The sequence below is a fragment of the Uranotaenia lowii genome, chromosome 2, assembly GCF_029784155.1.
Source record: "Uranotaenia lowii strain MFRU-FL chromosome 2, ASM2978415v1, whole genome shotgun sequence".
NCBI lineage: Eukaryota > Metazoa > Arthropoda > Insecta > Diptera > Culicidae > Uranotaenia > Uranotaenia lowii.
Window position 1 is genome coordinate 45,985,405 of NC_073692.1, and position 18,293 is coordinate 46,003,697.

At 37.0% G+C, this 18,293-nt stretch overlaps 1 protein-coding gene across 1 annotated transcript in view; it reads right to left on the bottom strand.

The window, feature by feature from the left end:
* LOC129748515 (protein phosphatase 1B-like) overlaps positions 1-17,900 on the bottom strand; it is a 43,983-nt gene extending 26,083 nt beyond the window's left edge. The window contains exon 1 of the mRNA XM_055743163.1: positions 17,451-17,900. The gene's annotated coding sequence lies outside the window, so the exon portion shown is untranslated. The remainder of the gene's footprint in view (positions 1-17,450) is intronic.
* Positions 17,901-18,293: the final 393 nt, after the last annotated feature.

An 18,293-nucleotide genomic window follows, 5' to 3' on the forward strand; every position in this document is an offset into this window, starting at 1 on the left:
CAACTAGTTTATTAAAGGCCTTTTACTTTTATAAAGTTTAAATGTGCCGAGGGTATCTGTTTCATTGGTTAGTAGGGAAGGGGGCCGTAATCTGTATAACTTATCAACCATAATTAATAATTTCTAATCCAAGGAAGAAATCCCATTGAATTATTTTAGATGTTTCGGTCGCGCATAATAATTACAAGAGTTTCAAAATCTGCAGTTTAAAATTTTCCTCATGGCGTTCAGTTCGGTCTGGTCGAAGGCAGGCTATATGACCTTACATTTTGCAAGTCACCGATACATATGAACTAAGAAGTAATATCTAAGATGGATCAGCCATCATGTGAGGTCAATTTGACCATGCTGATTTTATAGTAATCAATTGTGATCGTTCTCGTGTAAATTAATTCTATCTTCGATATAAATCTTCGACCACGAAAAAAAACACCGTTTTATCTTTGATCAAAATCTATTAAACTAAAACGAAAAGAATGGTTCAAATATTTCGTGAATGTTTGTCGAGTGGTTTTCAAAGACAAGAAAGGTTAGAAGTTAGTTCAAGTCTGCAATTCAAAAAGTGGCAAATATTTAAATTGACGCCAAGCAGACTTTTACCCGGGAGTTTAAGCCCGGATGTTCCAGAGTCACAATGTTAACTATTGGCATAATCGTCGGTCAAATGTAGCAGTAAAATGCCAACTCTACAATTGCAACAGTTTATCAAATCTAAATGACGCAACTGATACTATTCCAATAAAATTGTTCATCTGTACCAGTTCAGCGGTGTTGGTCGTAAGATTAATTTTCGACGAATCTATTACCGTACAAGGGGACACCGACTGTGCTGAACTACCAAACCCACTAAACGGTTTTGAAATGAATGCTGTATGCTGCACCATCGATAAAGTACGTTCACCGCCGTAATTGCACAAAGCAATTGCATTGCACTACGCTGCATTTATCAAGCCAAATACTTCGCCCCGCTGCCGCTATATTCAGTCTCAGTCGTCGTCGTCGTCGTCGTCGTCAGTGTCAAGATCAATCTTGTTTGTTTGGCTTTGTGTTTCGTTCGGTCTCTCCTCTGGTATGGTCCTCGCGTGTGCGCTTTATGTCCACCACGTTTGTTTGGTGTAATTTTTGTCACGAAAGCTCCGGTTTCATTCAAAGAACTGCTCAGGGGTAGGAAAAAAAAGACTACCAAACTCATTCATATTCCCGCTTCCTGCTGATGTTTGTGGTTTTCATTCAGCGGAAAAGTTCACGAAGTTTGGATTTATGTATGGCTGTGTGTATGAAGGTCTAGCCGGCAGGATTCTTAACGTGAAAGAAACCAAGAGGTTAAATCGTAAAAACCGGAATTATAATAACCTGGCATGTAAATCAGGACCAGCATCATTCAAGGGGAATTCCCGCACGTGATGAGAGCATGACTAAGCGGCGCCACAAACACAATGGCAATGGACAGTGGCGCCCTCTTTAATGCAATGGAATGAAAACGCGCTCCAGAAACCTTCGTAACCAGGGTTGCCAACTATTTTTCAGAAAAGTCTGGAAGATTTTTAAAAAATGTCTGGAAATTTCTGCAAATGTCTGGACATCTAAGTTTTGAAGGTGGCAACTTTTTTTTGGTCCCCAGATCTCAATGTTACAATAGTATTTTTCTATCACTATATCAGTCACGTGCTCTGTCTGAGTCTCAATTTAACATACATCCTCAAAGCATTTGCCAAGGTTTCGAACCCTTATTGAATTCATAGTTCATAGGTTCTACTAATCATTTCTTCAGGGTGGCCATTCGAAATCCATTTTGGATTTCCCGCATTTTTCCCGACTTTTTCCCGCATGTTAACATGAAATTCCCGCTTAGCACCTGCTTTGACATGTTTTGTTCCAGATTTCACAGGATCCAAATATCTTTGGTAACCAACGCCCTAGCAGCGACAAGTCATCTGATGTCCTTTCAATTCTTTGAGACATTTTGAATATCAGAGAATCCTCTACCTGAAAAAGACCTCGTAATACATCATATGGTAATATCATCTGATTGGAAATGATCGATTCAAAACATGAGGGGTATTACAATGGAACAAATATAAGGAAAATGAAATAATCGCTCTTGGTTTTATAATTAAAAACTCTCTGGAGTATTCGAACGAATATTCGTTTGGCCGAATAATTTATAAGGTCAATATTCGGTATTTGGCCGTTGGCCGAGTCGTCCATCATGCTTCCTCTCTATGAGCGTCGGATAGAAGCTTCAATTGTTTCGCCTCCTCGGCCGCCTCTCGCTTCCGATTTGCAATAGTTTCTATAACAGATTGTTTTCCTTTTTTTTTGTTTTAGTAGGACTCGACATCTCTCGAGTGAGTATAACGAGCATACTGGATTAACGATTTCGTTACGGTTATTCCCGTTGTTCAATGAAGCAAGTTAAAAATAGTCAAAACCGATCCAACATGGTAAGAGGATCCATCTCGACCTGGTAGAAATCGGTCGAAGCCAATCGGAAAGAGATTGATGATCAACTGTGAATCAATTTTTACTTGTTTCGCCTTTTTCGTTCAAACTTCATTGAACAGACTTCCACCGAGCCAAAAATTCCCGACTTTTCGGGAGAAATTCCCGGCTTTTTCCTGCATTTTTCCCGGTGGATTCCAAATCCCGTCTTTTTCCCGCATTTCCCGAATGGGTGGCCACCCTGTTTCCTGCCATATTACACCATGACAAAATTGAATTTTCATAGAATCTTAGAACAATTTATGTCCAAACACAAAAGTCTGGAATTGTCTGGAAGAAATGCCAAAAGTCTGGAAGTCTGGAAACCTAAAAAAATGTCTGGCAAAAGTCCAAAAAGTCTGGAAGATCCAGACAAAATCTGGAAGGTTGACATCACTGTTCGTAACATCAGCACAATTCCAATACATATATATTTAGTTTGGAAGATACAGCACATAAGGATTTAGGTACGGTACTTATCAATACTTTTCTCCACTGAGTAGAGGAATGTGAAAAGCAGGACAACGTTAGCCGGTCGATAGTAGATTGACTACGACCCGGAACCTTTTCCGGATGAGTTGTTTGTGAGATTTTTTTTGAAAATTTGGAACTCCCAAGCAAAATGTTGTATGACCACTACATTCAAGCGAAACAACAACAATCGAACTCACTGCAACATCTTATGCAATCCGAGATCGTACCTAGTGCACCATCTCACTTTGGGGTTTGAGGCGGCAAAAAGTCAAAAACTGAACTTTATCGGATCCCATTTTTATTTTTACTAGTTAATAACTTAATATTTAATTAAGATATTCCCAGTTTTTAAACTCATTATCTTGAATAATGAACGCACCACAGACATCAAACTTTGAAAAATTGAAAAATTTGATGTGATGAAGAAAAAAATTTAAATCACATATATTTCTATGGAAAACATTTTTTTCTTAAATTCAAAGTACACCATATGAAAGCTTATATTAAAAGCTATCATTGAACCATTCAAAATTTTTACACTCTAAATTGATCTATGATAAAAATGAGTAAATAATATTTTTTTTCAAAAATCAAAAACTTTAAAGCCTAGCCGTTATCTTCGGAAATGATTCTTTCTGTTCGGCTCAAGTGATTCTATCTTTGGACATGCAAGCAGCCTTGCCAGATCTACGGATTTCTCCGTTGTTCTACGGATTTTCAGCCTTTCTACGGAGCTACACAGCAATTTTTTTATTGCTGGAAACCAGCAAAATTTTGCTGGTTTTTGTCCCGTTGACTTTCCAGCAAAATTTCCAGCAATTTGAATTGCTGGAAAAACCAGCAAACATTAGTGCTGTATTCCAGCAATTCAAATTTCTGGAAATCAGCAATCCAGATTGCTGGAAACCAGCAATTTTTTTCAAAACATTCGGCTGTATTTGGTATCAAATTTATGTTTCAATTCGAAATTAAGTATTGAATACTGGCTGCATGTACCTATAATGACCAATAAATAAGAGTTATTCCATTTTTTTCAATTATGTGGTATTTATTACCAAAATTATACATTTTTTTAATATACCAGCACCGGTTCTGCTCTGGGGTGGAAGCTTTGTGTCAAAGTGTTGACCACCTGAAATAAAGTTTTGATTAGTATCTTTCATAAAATATCTACCTACCATGGTTGCTATAATATAGAGGAAAATAAGAATAATAGATTAATCTATTCAAAGTTCGTGAAATAAATTCTCACCTCCGCGTACGAAAACAAACCGACCCCAATTTGACAACTCGATTGCTGATTTTCCAGCAAACTAGATCAGTTGCTGGAAAGTCCTGCAATTTGAAATCCGATTGCTGGGTTTTCAGCAAGAATGACAAGAACACAACCGAATGCTGAAAAATCCAGCAATCAGAAAACCTATTGCTGGTTTCCAGCAAAAAATTGGATTGCTGAACATTTCCAGCAATTTTTTTTGCTGGAAATAGATGCAAAAATTTACTGTGTACGGATCGATGCTCGAGATCTACACACAAAACTTTCGAGGCCGAAAATTAGCAAAATTTTGCTCAAATTTGACCAGCTAAAATCTTAGCAATCAATTTAGCAATTTTTTCGAACTAAAATTTTAGCAAACGAGAGAAAAATTTAGCCGCCGCAATTTTTGCTCCCTTTTCTAGCAAAAAACAGGAGAAAAAGATCGCCGGACCTGAAATTTCAAAATTTATGGGCTTTTCTCTGGAGATTTAGGGGGAATGTTTGATTATTAAATACAATACTCAAATTTCATTCACTTTTAATTTATTGTTCACATTTTTCCAAAAAAATTTAACACTTCGTAGAACATAAGTTCCGATCCTGGGGACGTACTTTCCGGCGAGCGAAATGCAATGCCATTCTTACCAACGAATACACTAAGTTGTGTGTCGGATGGAGATCGTTGAATTTTCAATCTCGGCCCTTTCCATTTCCAGACTGTTGAGGGAAGTTGTACCTGGTAGAAAAATAATAAACAGTTTTGAAATTAAAAAGTTGGAAAATCTGTATAATTTATAATTGGCCCTACCTGTACGCTTCCGGCGTCGATTAGGCTAGTATATCGTAGTTGACTTAGCCACCTTTAGAACCACAAGAATCGAACTTTCGGAACCGCGCTCAATCGTGTCAGTTTGTTTTTTTCCTCCCAACACGCGGTGGCTGCTGTCTGTACACAAAGCGGCTAAACAACCTTCGTTTTGCTAAAATCAAGCAAGATAAACTTTAAAACTACTAAAATAAAGTAAATTTAACTTTTTGCTAAATCGACGGTAAAAAAATATTTTTGCTAACGGAAAGTAACAGTGAAATTTTGCTAAGTGGAGCCCCGAAAGTTTTGTGTGTACGGGTTCTCAGCATTTCCTACGGATTTTCTACGTATTATCGAATAAATTCGAGGGATTCTGCGCGGATAAACGAAAATTTTACCTGACGACCAAAAAAAAAAGTCATCAAGTTTTATTTTGCCGAAATCAGTACATTTTTCGAGTTTCGAAAAATTTACGGACTTTAGCGGTTTTCAATCTGGCAACGCTGCTTGCAAGTGATTCCAACCCCGGAGAATCGTTTGAATTTTTCGGAACATGCAGTCAGGGTTGCTGAATTATTATTTCCCAAATTCAGGGAGCTTGAAAATAAAAATCAGAATAAAAATAGGGATAAATCGAAGATCAAACTGAGTACCTTTTTTGGCCATCGTTATAAAATGTTGTTCAACCTTAAAACGCGACATTTTTTCACTCTGTTGTGTTGTGAGCCTACTTGGTTGAATGATTCAGCAATATTTTTTGTTTTCATGCCTTCATTAAGTTTTTACGCAATAATCAACTTTCCCGCAAGTACGATCAAATAAACATTTCCCTCAAATTCATCGTATTTTTTGACACTTCAACATGCTGGGATGCCAGATGTTTTATTTTTCCATAAGGGAATTTCCAATCCAGACATTTTTTTTCAATATTTTTGAATTCATAGATTTTGTGAAGTTCCTCGTTTATAACTTGGCACGAATAAAACAGTTCAACTATCATCAATCCCATTTTTTATTTTTTTTTATCAGAAAACATAATCGTTTAAAAAGGTACGATATGAAAAATTGAGATAAACATTTCCTAAACTTTATTTTATCAATGCCTTATGAAAATTAGTTTAAGAAATTATTCATTCCTGATAGAATTTCCATTTGAAAAATAAGATAAAAATATTCCAGAGTAGCCTTTACCTAACCGTGGCTAGAGAAAATTCAAATTCATGACAAGTATAATAGGATTCTTATTTTATAAATTCAGCTTTGAAGTGAAACGGATACAAAAGATAGTTTTCTCTTGAGTTTAAAAAGTTTAACTAGTGGATATGTTGGATTCGAGATTATTTTCTGAAAATATTTGATCTTGCAAAGAATATTTCCTTTTTTCATTGAACGTAATGCTTTTGATGATCTTTTCTATAAGCATTTTTAGTTTTAAAAGTTACTAATTTTTAAAAATTCGAATATTTTAAAGGTTTTACTTTAAATCGTTTTAAGATGAATTAAACACGCTGGCTAAAATTTCTCGTTTAAATCACTATCAAAAGAGAAATTGTAGAATTAAGTGTAAGAGCATCAGTACCGGTAAGTGCTATCTCAGGTGTTAACCCGGGACACATTTTCGGTCTTATTTTAGCTTTGGCAGCTCATTTGCGCACTGGTAAGTGCTAAACTGGTTCCCATTTTTGCCATTGGTGACGCATCGATAGGTGTTGTTGTTGTTTGTTGCTATTTTCTTTTGTGAATTTTCCCCAGACACTTTAGCACCTGTCAAATCAGGAGCTGGTCGGTATTCATATTTGACTCCTGGCTCGCTTTTTTAACACCCAGGAGCAAGATAACACCTGGTTTGAAACCTTGCGGTGCGCCGTCGAAGTGTCAAAATGGAGTGTTATTATAGCTTTGACACCTGACCGCTGCTGATACTCTAATAACTTTTCATAAATATCTACGTGAATAGGAAAGGAAATGAAAAATAATCTAAATTTAAAACATATTTACCTCAACTTTCATGTTATTGGACTGCGAAAAGACTTGTTTAAGTTTCGAATATGATGAGTATCTTTTTGGTAAAAAGTATTTTTACTGATGTTAAAAATAAAGCTTAATCCGCTACATTAGAGTGAATATCTTATTTGTGTACTATGAAAAACCAACTTTTTTGGTTTATTTGTGTTTTCCGTGCAATCGCGAAGTTAAAATGAGGCAAAGAGTAGAATTGCACTGATGAGTTTCCAAAAACGATTTAATTCAGTTATCACAACCTACATAACAAATTAAAAATTAAAAGCAACAAAAAGGAGAACCTTTTCATCCATTAACAAAACTTTAATAATTTAAATACATTCTTAAAAATATTCTTAGAAGTTTGGTAGAAGTATGTTCAACCTTGAGGATCGTTTTTGAAAACACGTTAGTGTATCAGGAACAAGAATAGGGAAATCAAGTTAGTTGAAAGAAAATTTAAACACATTTTTACTATACTTTTAAACTTTTTTATCACTGCCTCAAAGATAAATATAGGAGTTTCCTTAAGAAAAATCTAGGAGCATAGGAGGTGTAGGAAAACCGATCACACCATTCACCAAAATGGATCCTGATCTATAACCTTTCCCCTACTAACAAAACCCTTTCCTTGGATATTTGAATATAGATTCGCAGACGTACAGACGGTTTCTATAGTTGGTGATATTGACTTACCTTTTTTTCGGAATTTTTCAAAATTATTCTTTGGAATATTTAGGGACAAAAGGTTGTTGATTGATCCTCGAAAGTATCCTACTAACAATCCTTCCTTCATTCCTCATTGACTACTAGGACGTGGCCGGCGCCGTTATTGATCATTTTCAAAGGGAGAGCATGAGTTTTGTGCATTGTGAATGAAATGTTAATCCCAAGCATCATTCTTTTGGCCCTTGCACAAAACTGATGGCCTCGATCAATCACGGAGTAGCAACCATTGCACTATGGGGTTCGAGGCGGCAAAAAGTCTAAAAATAAACTTAATCGTAATGCTTATTCATCAATACTAGTTGATATCTATATATTCAACTAAGATATTCTCAAAATTTCAGCTAATGATCTGTGATAGTTTTCGCTTCACAGACATCAGACTTTGGAAAAATGCAATTTTTGCTTATACGATAATTTTTTTTAAATTCCATTTTTTTCAATGAAATTTTTTTTATAAAAAAGATTCTAGTATACCTTTTGAAAGCTTATTTTAAAAACTTTCATTCCTGTTCGTGCAAATTTCTACACGATAAACAGAGATGTGCAAAAAATGGGTAAATTCATATTTTCTTAAAATTATCCAAAAGTTTTTGCCACATAATAAAAAAGCCCCGCATTGCTCCGCACTTTCTTCACTTCTATGACTTGGTCCAGGGTCCTAAGAATCCAATAAAAGAGAATCCAGGCACCCCAATTCACCCTTTTCAGAGTAACAGCAACAATACGGCACAAAGATCTGGTGAATGGGTACTTTTTACCCATTTTCAATAAGAATTTAATTTTTTAATGCTTTTTTACTGAATCAAAGCAATCGAGATTCCCTTGAATTCAATAGTTTGAATTAGAGCAAATCTTTCGATTGCTTTGATTTTTTGAGTTTTTTTTCCCATTTCCGCAGACAATAGCCTCTCATTTTGTCATATTATCTTATTCTTCGGAGTATCGCAGTATATGAATGCTTTGATATCAAAAATTAATGGCATGTCCTCCAAAACACCCATGTGCAAATCTCAAATCAGTTTAAAATAACGTCAATATTGCAAAAAGGGAATATGGACGACCCCTTTTGCCGGTCCCCGATTCTAAATTTGATACCAAAAATCAATGGCTCGTCCATCAAAACACTCATGTGCAAATTTTCATCTCAATTCAAAGCCTAATAACGTCAATATCGCTGAAACAGTCAACAGGCAATACGGACGACCCCTTTTGCTGGTCCCCGTTTCTAAATTTGATATCAAAAATCAATGGCTCGTCCAGCAAAATACTCATGTGCAAATTTTCATTTCAATTCAAAGCCTAATAACGTCAATATCGCTTAAACAGTCAACAGTTAATATGGACGACCCCTTTTGCCGGTCCCCGTTACTAAATTTGATATCAAAAATCAATGGCTCGTCTACGAAAACACTCATTTGCAAATTTTCATATCAATTCAAAGCCTAATAACGTCAATATCACTAAAACAGTCAACAGTTAATATGGACGACCCCTTTTGCCGACCCCTTAGCTAAGATTCGATATCAAGAATTAATTGCCCATCCCTAAAAACACCCATGTGAAAAAATTTGCGAGTTTATCTTCTTTGATATTCATAAAAAAGTAGAGAAAAAGCAATAATATAATTTTTGCCGCCTCATTGTATGGGGCTGCCCCATAGTGCATTGGCAAGGTAGAACTTGTTCTGCTTAGCCACGCCAGCGATCAAGGAATTTGAAGTGCGTAAGTTGAACAAAGTCTAATATAATATGTTATTTGAAGTTTCAAATGAATGATCATATCTAAGCACTTCAAGTTCAGTGATTTAAGGTGGATATGAGTAGTCAACTAAGCTAAGCTAAGCTAAGCTAATAATCAACTTTCCCGCAAGTAATTTAGACTTTGAAGTTATAGAAATTTTATTTATTCTTTATTTTTTATCTGTTCTGTTAGAAAGGAATTCAAATGAAATAGCAACCAAAATGAATTTTAGATATTTTTCAAAATATTAGTTAAAAAGCTTTTCAGTCTTCAACTAAGAAGTAAAAAATAATAAAAATGTATAAATGATTGATTTATCTTAAAACAGTTTTTTAACGCTTTATCGTTAAAACTGAATGCGATAGACAAAATCTGACAAAAAACTCGAGTTCAGGACGTCAAAATCATCTAAACCCCGTTAGAAGATTTGAATCCAACAGAGTTTGAAGTTATTGAGTTCGAGGTTGGAGTGACGACGAGCGAGCACTGAATTTCTATTGAGTTTTGAACGAATCTGTAAAAATTTCTGCTTACTAAATCATTCAATTTTCTGTAAAAATTAAAAAAACGGGCAAAATCAGGCTTATTTCCAAACATCAGACAAAAAAACTATCAGGTTGTTTATCACGATGGACCTTCAAAAATCATTTAAATCCAGAACAATAAGGCACCTTGGCATCTCTGCGTGCAGTCAAACACGCTCATATTTTTTTAACCAAAAATGACTTTTATTGAACCTTTTTCTGCGATTTCTTGAAGAACATCAATTCTTATTATTTTTCAACCTTAATGAATGTTTGAATTTCAACCGTTTTAGAAGTTCAGACGAAAAAAACAGATTATGGTTAAAATTTAACCGTAATCCTAAATGAAAACGAGGAAGAAAATTAACTGTTGTCGGGTGCTAGTGCCGGTGTATACTGTTTGGCTCCACTTGGTACCTTCGCTGGATGGGAACGAACTGCGATCGAAGAACTAGGAGAGGCCGTAAGCGGAATCGGAACAAATGTAAGTACTACCACCGGTGTTCAAAAAGTTGATTCCCGGATGCAAAATTTGTTTAGCAGCTCCGAGCAGATTCCAACCATGTTCAAAAATATCTCTGCCAAGAAGAAAGCGACGAGCAGCTGACCAGAAGTGCTATCCGGATATGAACAAGAGCGACCCGGATGTGGGGCGCAAGTTGTTTCCGTAGTACCAAGGTGAGTTTACTTTCAGTATCTGCCCTCTGAACCTAATTAAAATCAAAAAGCAAGGAGAAAACTTAAATAATTCTTTATGTCCTCCACAGGTCCTGAGCGACGACAATCGCGGTCCTTGGTATATCGGCACAGGTGGAAGAGCTGATGGTTGCCCGGATCAATTCCGTTGTAACTATTGATCCGGAACAATTTTTCCGGATATTTTTTCCCGATTCAGCGTTGTTGGAGATCAGAACATCAGGATTCCCGCGCACTCCTCTGCAGGCAGCGCAATGTCATTCACAAAACGGAATGCAAACGAAAAAGTCCCGATTTTTTTAAGTTATACTTGAGATAAATAAAGCAGGATCAGGAACATGATTTAACGTCATTGATTGTAATATTGACATTTATTTAAATTGATTTCCGAAATCATCGTTTCAATTTTTTAATCGAATTAACCTAGTTTCTGTGGTCGAAAAAACGGTTATTAAACAACCATTATCCAATCTAGGTAAACGGTTGAAAAATAACCATAATCCAAGTTCTCCGTAAAATCTCATTTTATGAGTTTTCATTGAAAACTAATAAAATGACTTAACCCACAAAACTGCCATTATGGTTATTTTTCAAACATTTATGGTTTAACTTGGCCCTGTGTGAAGGATTTTGTCGAACGGCTGACTTTTACTTGCCGACACGTACGACGTTATGTTCGTAAGGGAAGTAGAATCATTTTGCAACTTAACCAGATGATTCTTTCGTAGCTGACGTCGAGCTGTTAGAATCGGCTTAAAGTCGCGCCTTGCATGCTTTATGAAGGGATCTCTTTGCATCTCTGCATAATTATTCGCATTATATAAACATGCTGATGTTAAGATAATATATTAAGCAATAGATAGAAAATAAAAACAGTTAATAGAGTCCAACTCAAAAATCAATATAACTTCGATAAGTTCCCATCGCGACTAAAACATAAACAACTGACTTGGCTCTGGAGTATTCAAACAGGTGTCTACATTCGAATAAAGGTGCATTTACAGTTCTTTCGAACGTGAAAATGAAAAAACTTATATTCTTCAAAAACTCGACTATGCTGCATTTCATGGCTGCGAAACAAGGTGGAATAGATGCGGAATGGTTGAACGATTATTTTTGAACTGATTTCCTTGTTCAAAGCCCTTTAATATTAATTTTATTTCAATTCCCCCGATTTTCACTGCGGAATATTTTTTCCACGTTCACTGACATTCCGCTCGAAGTGTAAACGCACTGAGCGAACGTGAAAACGGAAAACGAACATGGTGGTGAATATAAATTCCGCGTTCATTTTCACGTCCGAATGGCAATGTGCATTCTGAAAAAAATTTCACCGATGACGGAAAAATTTTTGCTGCATAAAAAATTAGTTTTTTAATTTGTAAGCACATTTGAAGGCAATTGAAGGCTTAAAATACTACGAGTTTGAAATGAAACGCATACGATATTTTTTTTTTTTAACTTTAAAACCCGCTTGGGCATCATTTAATTGCACCTGTTGGAAGAGCTTCTCAACGAATAAATGTAAATGAAAATCATCGAATGGCCAGATTCCATTGAAATAAAAAAAATAGATTCCGCTTTGTTCAAATGTGTGTTTCAGAAAAGGTATGGAAGTAATTATAAAAATTAATGAAATCATTCAAAAATAATGTGTTTTAAGGAGAACTGAAAAGCAGAAAAATTTACAAACAAAAGAGTACTGATGCCTTTTAATTAAATAAAAACCTTTTCAATTGTGTCACTAATTAAAAGTAATTTTGAAATTTTTGTTTGTCAATTTTTAATCAAGAACAAAAAATGGCTATCTTGTAGAAGTTATATTCATAACGTCCTTTCAATAAGTTTTTCAAAAGAAACGAATCGCTAAAGCTCGTTACTCCTTGATCGATAAATAGTTTTTGGGAGTACTTTAAATTCATAAAATTTAATTTAAATTCATTGTATGCAAAGATAAGAACTTTGGGATTATTTGATTAAATAAATCGTTTTCAAAGCTGAATATCTTTTGAAAAAGAACAATATGTTTTTTTGAGAAATTTGAATTTAAATTTGAGCATTGGTTCGACAAGTATCGATCAAAACATTCGTTGAATGATCTGTCATTTTCCGATCGAAACCAATTTGTACCCGCAGTTGAACAAACCTCTTACTAATTTTGAAGATTTGACCGATTTGACATTTCACTGCGGAATATTTTTTCACTGTGGTGAGTTCACGTTCACGTTCGAGTTCGAGTTCACAAGAACTGTAAACCGGGCTTAAGTTGTAAAATATGGCGAACGCAAAAAATTCTGGTTCTATTCCGTTATCCATCCGGAAACTGGTTGTTCGTGATGCACAGAAAATTTTTTTGACTATTACGTGTCACTGAAAACTGCAACCTTGAAAATAAATCACCTGTAATTAACAAAACCTGTAATTTTAAATTGATTTCCTTGAAAGTTAACGAAGATTCATTAATTATCACAACAAATGTCCTGTAAAAAAGTTGTACACTAAAAATTAAATGTCACGTAATCATGTTTTCGACCTGTAAAATTACGGTAAATGTCCTGCTCCTTTTTGTTACAGGACATTTGCGTAATTTTACAGGAAATAATTTTTGCTGTGTGTGAATAACGGTCAAACGCACCGGGAAGTGGCCAAGCACTACGAAATCAGCAAGACAGCGGTATCAAAAATAATGAAGAAAATGAAAACCTTCGGATCGGCGGTGGATCGCCCGGGAAGAGGACGGAAGCCCAAGACAGATGCCAGAACGGACAAGTAAATCATTCCTGCGGTGAAGAAAAAAAGATCCGGCAGATACAGGAAGAGCTCCAACTTTCGGTATTGCGTCTTACTGTCCGTCGCCGCATCCAAGCGAAGGAGTACCATAGCGTAATCGCAGTGAGAAGGCCTTTCATCAGCCAGGTGAACAAGGCTCGTGTGTGGCGCAAGTCGGGTGAGGAGCTCCAAACCGCCATCTGCTCCGAAATAACTTCATTTCGTGATTTTTTAATTGATAAAGAGTTGAAAATTCTAAAACAGTAACACGGTCGAAAAATTTAAAATGCGAGGCATATCCATCGTTTTTGTTGAGATTTGTCCAATCGAAGCAATCGATGGGACAGATAACTAATATGTAACCATAGGGATGGTTTTCCTATAAATAGGATGTAAATAAAGTATTCGAAGTTCTACAAGCAAGTAGTACAGATCTCTCCTTTTCACTGCCCAAAGTGCTTCGCAACAACAGGTTATGGGCCCAGCACTAGTAGAAAGGATGAGAAGAAGCGGAATCAATAGTGGACAGTTATCCAGCCAGGAAGCCGATGGAAGGACAACGAGCCGAAGCCAAGGGAAGTCAACGAGCCGGAAACCGTGGAAGGTTGTAGGACCAGGAGCCATCTGGAAGGTCGTCGAACCGGGAAGCCAGGTGGAGGTCGACAAGCCAGGAACACGGTGGTCGTTGGACAGGTGCCAAGGAAGGTCGTTGGGCCTAATCCATTGAGAGTTGATTGGAATCCATAAGAAGGTCGGCGAGCCAGAGGAAGGTCATCGTGCCATTGGTAAGGCGTCGGGCCAAAAGAAGAGCGCCGAGCCGGAACCAAACAAGGTCGTCGGACCGGAGCCACTGAGAGGTCGTCGGACCGGTGCCATGGAAGATCGAAGGGCTGGGACTAAAATGCGGTCGTCGAACCAGAGCCACTGGTAGGTCGTTAACCCGAAAGCCATGGAAGGTAGGCGGGCCGGTATCATGGAACATCGTCAAGTCAAGAACCAGGTGGTGATCGTCGAACCAGGAGCCACTGGAGGACTTACGAGTGGGGTACCACGGAAGGTCGTCAAGCCGGTGCCATGGAAGGTCGTCGGACCGGAAAGCCAAGTGGAGGTCGTCGGGCTGGAATCATTGGGAGGCACAGGCCTCAGGAAAGGCGTCGAGAAGGAGAATGCTTTGAGCCGCAAGAAGAGCGCCGAGACCAGAGCCACGGAAGGTCGTCGGGCCAGAGCCATTGGGAGTTCGTCTGACCGGGAGTCATTGGAGGTCGTCGTGCCAGATCCCGGGAAGGTCGTCGAACTGGTGCCATGGAAGGTCATCGAGCTGCAACAGGGGCGAAAGCGTCATGCAATGAATGCGACGAATGAGGTCCGGTGCGTGCGTTGAAGAGGAGAAGCCCCATCTTCAAGAGGAGCCGCCGGAGGCAGTAAGCAGACTGCGAGTGTGTATGTTGAGGAGGAGTGTTGAGATTTGTCCAATCGAAGCAATCGATGGGACAGATAACAACATACACATAATAAATAAACAATCTAATATGTAACCATAGGCATGGTTTTCCTATAAATAGGATGTAAGGATAGTAAATAAAGTATTCCAGTTTCTATCCTCAAGTAGTAAAGTATCTCCTTTCCACTGCCCAAAGTATTGCATCAACAGTTTTGCAAATATTTTTACCACTGACCATATTTTTACTAGGGGAGATAAAAGCATAATGGCCACCTTAAAGAAAACGCTTATTTAACCATAGAAAATAGCTATAATATGGAGGTTACATTATTGTTTCGTGTTCAGACACTTGAAAAGCCTATTTCCTAACGGGCTGAAACTTAAAAAAAAAAGATAAAAACGTTAAAAAATGCATTTTAAAAAAATTTGCCAAAAGCTGAAAACCAGACACTGTAGGGGCATAATGAGAACCCCCTATGGGGCAGTATAAGCACCATTAATCATGTGAACGATCAGCGTTTTCTGCCGGGGAATCTAGCAGCAAATTCAACTCAATGAAGTCAGGTGAGTCGTAGATTCATCAAATAAAGCAAGGTGTGTTTGTAGAATACAAACGATTCACACACGCTCATACATTATGTTTCTGGTGCTTTGTTTGGCTGATGATGCTACTAGCCGTATAATGTAACAATAAAAAAAAAATCGATCATGAAATGTAAATGGAAAAAAATCACCTCGAACAGCAATCGAACTAGTCTTTTAATTAACTCACCGACACCTTACCAAAAGGCTAAATGGTCGGATGTAAACTAATCAAGTTGTGGCTCTATAAATAATTTTTAATTCACTGCTAGATTCTACGCCAGAAAATGCTCATCGTGCCTCGCTCAGTGGTGCTCTATATGCCTCTAGTCAACAAATTTAAGTAAAAGCGTGTTTTAAAATTGATGAAAGTGAAAAATCAAAAATTTTATGATGGTAAAAATTGAGAAACAATGTGTACTTCATGTTGCAGTGCCTACATTATAGATCAAGGTTATTTCAAGATCATAAGAGCTTATTTCGTGATGCTCAAAAATTATAATATTTTCGTTACTTGAGAACCTAGCTGATTTTTTTCAAATATCTCTGTAAAGATGATAAGGAGATTCCTATTTTTGTGAAAAATTAATGCTATAGGAAGTAAAAACAAATCCTCATGGAAATTTATTTAAGAAAATACGTACTTTTGTAGAAAAGAGTAGTGCTTATTATGCCCTGGGTGCTCGTTATGCCCTTATCTCCCCTATAAGTTTAAAAGCAGGGAAAAACGAGGGAATGTGGCAACTAAAATTTCAAATTCAAGATTTTTCTGTGTAATAATTTCCTTGCATTCTTCTTAACCTTACGTATTACTAAAGAAGGCTATCGTTACTCAATAAAATTACAATAACAATTACCTACAGTTACAATTTAATCAGGACAGTCATAAAAATTTTATGAATTCCGTGCTTTCTGTTCTGACTTTGCATTCAATGACTGAATTATTCTCATAACCAACGGAATGTTGTAGTCACCCGATGTGGTACCAGCAATTTCAATCTGTAGTGTTAAATTGATACAAACACCCTTTAAAAATGTTCAATTTAAAGTCATTGTAATTTATTGATTATCAACTTCAACGCAGACAGTTAGTTACAATTAAATTTATAGTTTAAGAAAAACACATATTAATAATATCCTACTTATTGAGTGTAAAGAACGATTGTTCTAAAAAAACATTTTTATAAAATAACGAATAAATTGCTTGGAGGACAAATTTTTGGACAAATTTTTATCATTTCGACTCTTTAAAAATTCTTTCATTGAGTTTTAAAACTGAACTTTTTACTTATGTCAATTATAATCTGATTGACAGGTAATTTCAGGATGTTGTAAAAATTAAAGTATAGATAAACGGATTTCTAGAATTATACCTCATTAAGGCCAATCGGCTTGCGAAGTCTTATAACTCATAACCCTGCAGATATTATATTTGCAAAATTATTCAGCGGAATGGCTATTCCACTTGAAATTGAAGGCAGCTGAAGCATAACAAAACACAACCAATGTTTTTTTTTGTCTCCGCCCTTTGGAATGCTCTAGCTAGGTACTTACTCATACTGGACCAGGAATTGATTTCATGTTTTCAACACAATCGATCGGTTTTGTGCAACAAAATCGACTTATTTGCAAAAAACACACAGCGAAAATTGCCACAGAAGCACTTCCCCGCACATATCCGAGTGCAATGTACGGGCTTCGGTTCCAATATTTGCTTATTTTTCTTGGATATTCCACTTTTTCCGCTGGATTTTGCTCCTCTTTTGTCCAATACTGTCAAATCGAAACTTTTTCAAGCTTCATCAAAACTACGTTTTCGGTCGCAGATTAGAACAATACCATCTTAACAGGCAAGATTATCATTTTCAGTCCCTCATGACCTTAGAAAACTGAACGAACGGTGATCCATACTTTTTTTCTCGCTTTGCTTTCGCGAAACAAGCTTACCTTATTCTCGAACTGCAAACTTCCACCGCCACTTCACCACCACCACAATCAATCACTACTGAATCCGGGACCGGAAGCGCCCTGCTGTGCTGGAGGAAGTTGAGCCTACAAACCAGCTCCAACAATTTTCACGCCACTTGTCCAAAAAGCTAACCCCCGAGGTTGCTACTTCCGCGATACGCGCTGCTATCCTCTAGCAAGCGAGGTGTTCCGTGAATTACGTGCACGATTGTTTGAACGGACCGCAGATGGGAATGCAATATATGGCGAGCAGGTAAGGTAATTCGTCGCTTTCGAGTGCTCGGATTCGCTACCGCGCGATTTGCAAAACCGTGGAACGAATAATACGATATCTGTACGCGCTGCTGATGAGGCCAACACCAGAACGGGGGAAGAAAGAAAAACTTTTGCGATTTGGGCGGCTGACGTTTAGCGAGAGACGGCGACTGCATGCGATGATCGGGCAAAGACAAATTTTCTGATGACGGCGGCGGAGAAAGAAGAAAAAACGGGCGAAACGCGCCATAAGCCACAGCTGCCAGATTTGCATCTTTAGTTCAAAAATTCTGATTCTATAAAACACTCTCGTCATAAAACTTTTTTTTTTCTAAAATTCGGATAGCATTCTACCTTTGTACAGTAAATACAAAACGACATTTACAAATTTGGCATGAATAATTTTTTATGGGAAATTCTCATATTGATACCTGGGGGAGGAAGACTGAATAAAAAAAGAAAAAAATCTTTCAAACGTCAAATTTCTCTCATCAATCTACCGACCTAGTGCCAAGGTTCAAAATTTTACATTCTTATTTAAAGATTTTTGTAGTAACCATCCTTTCG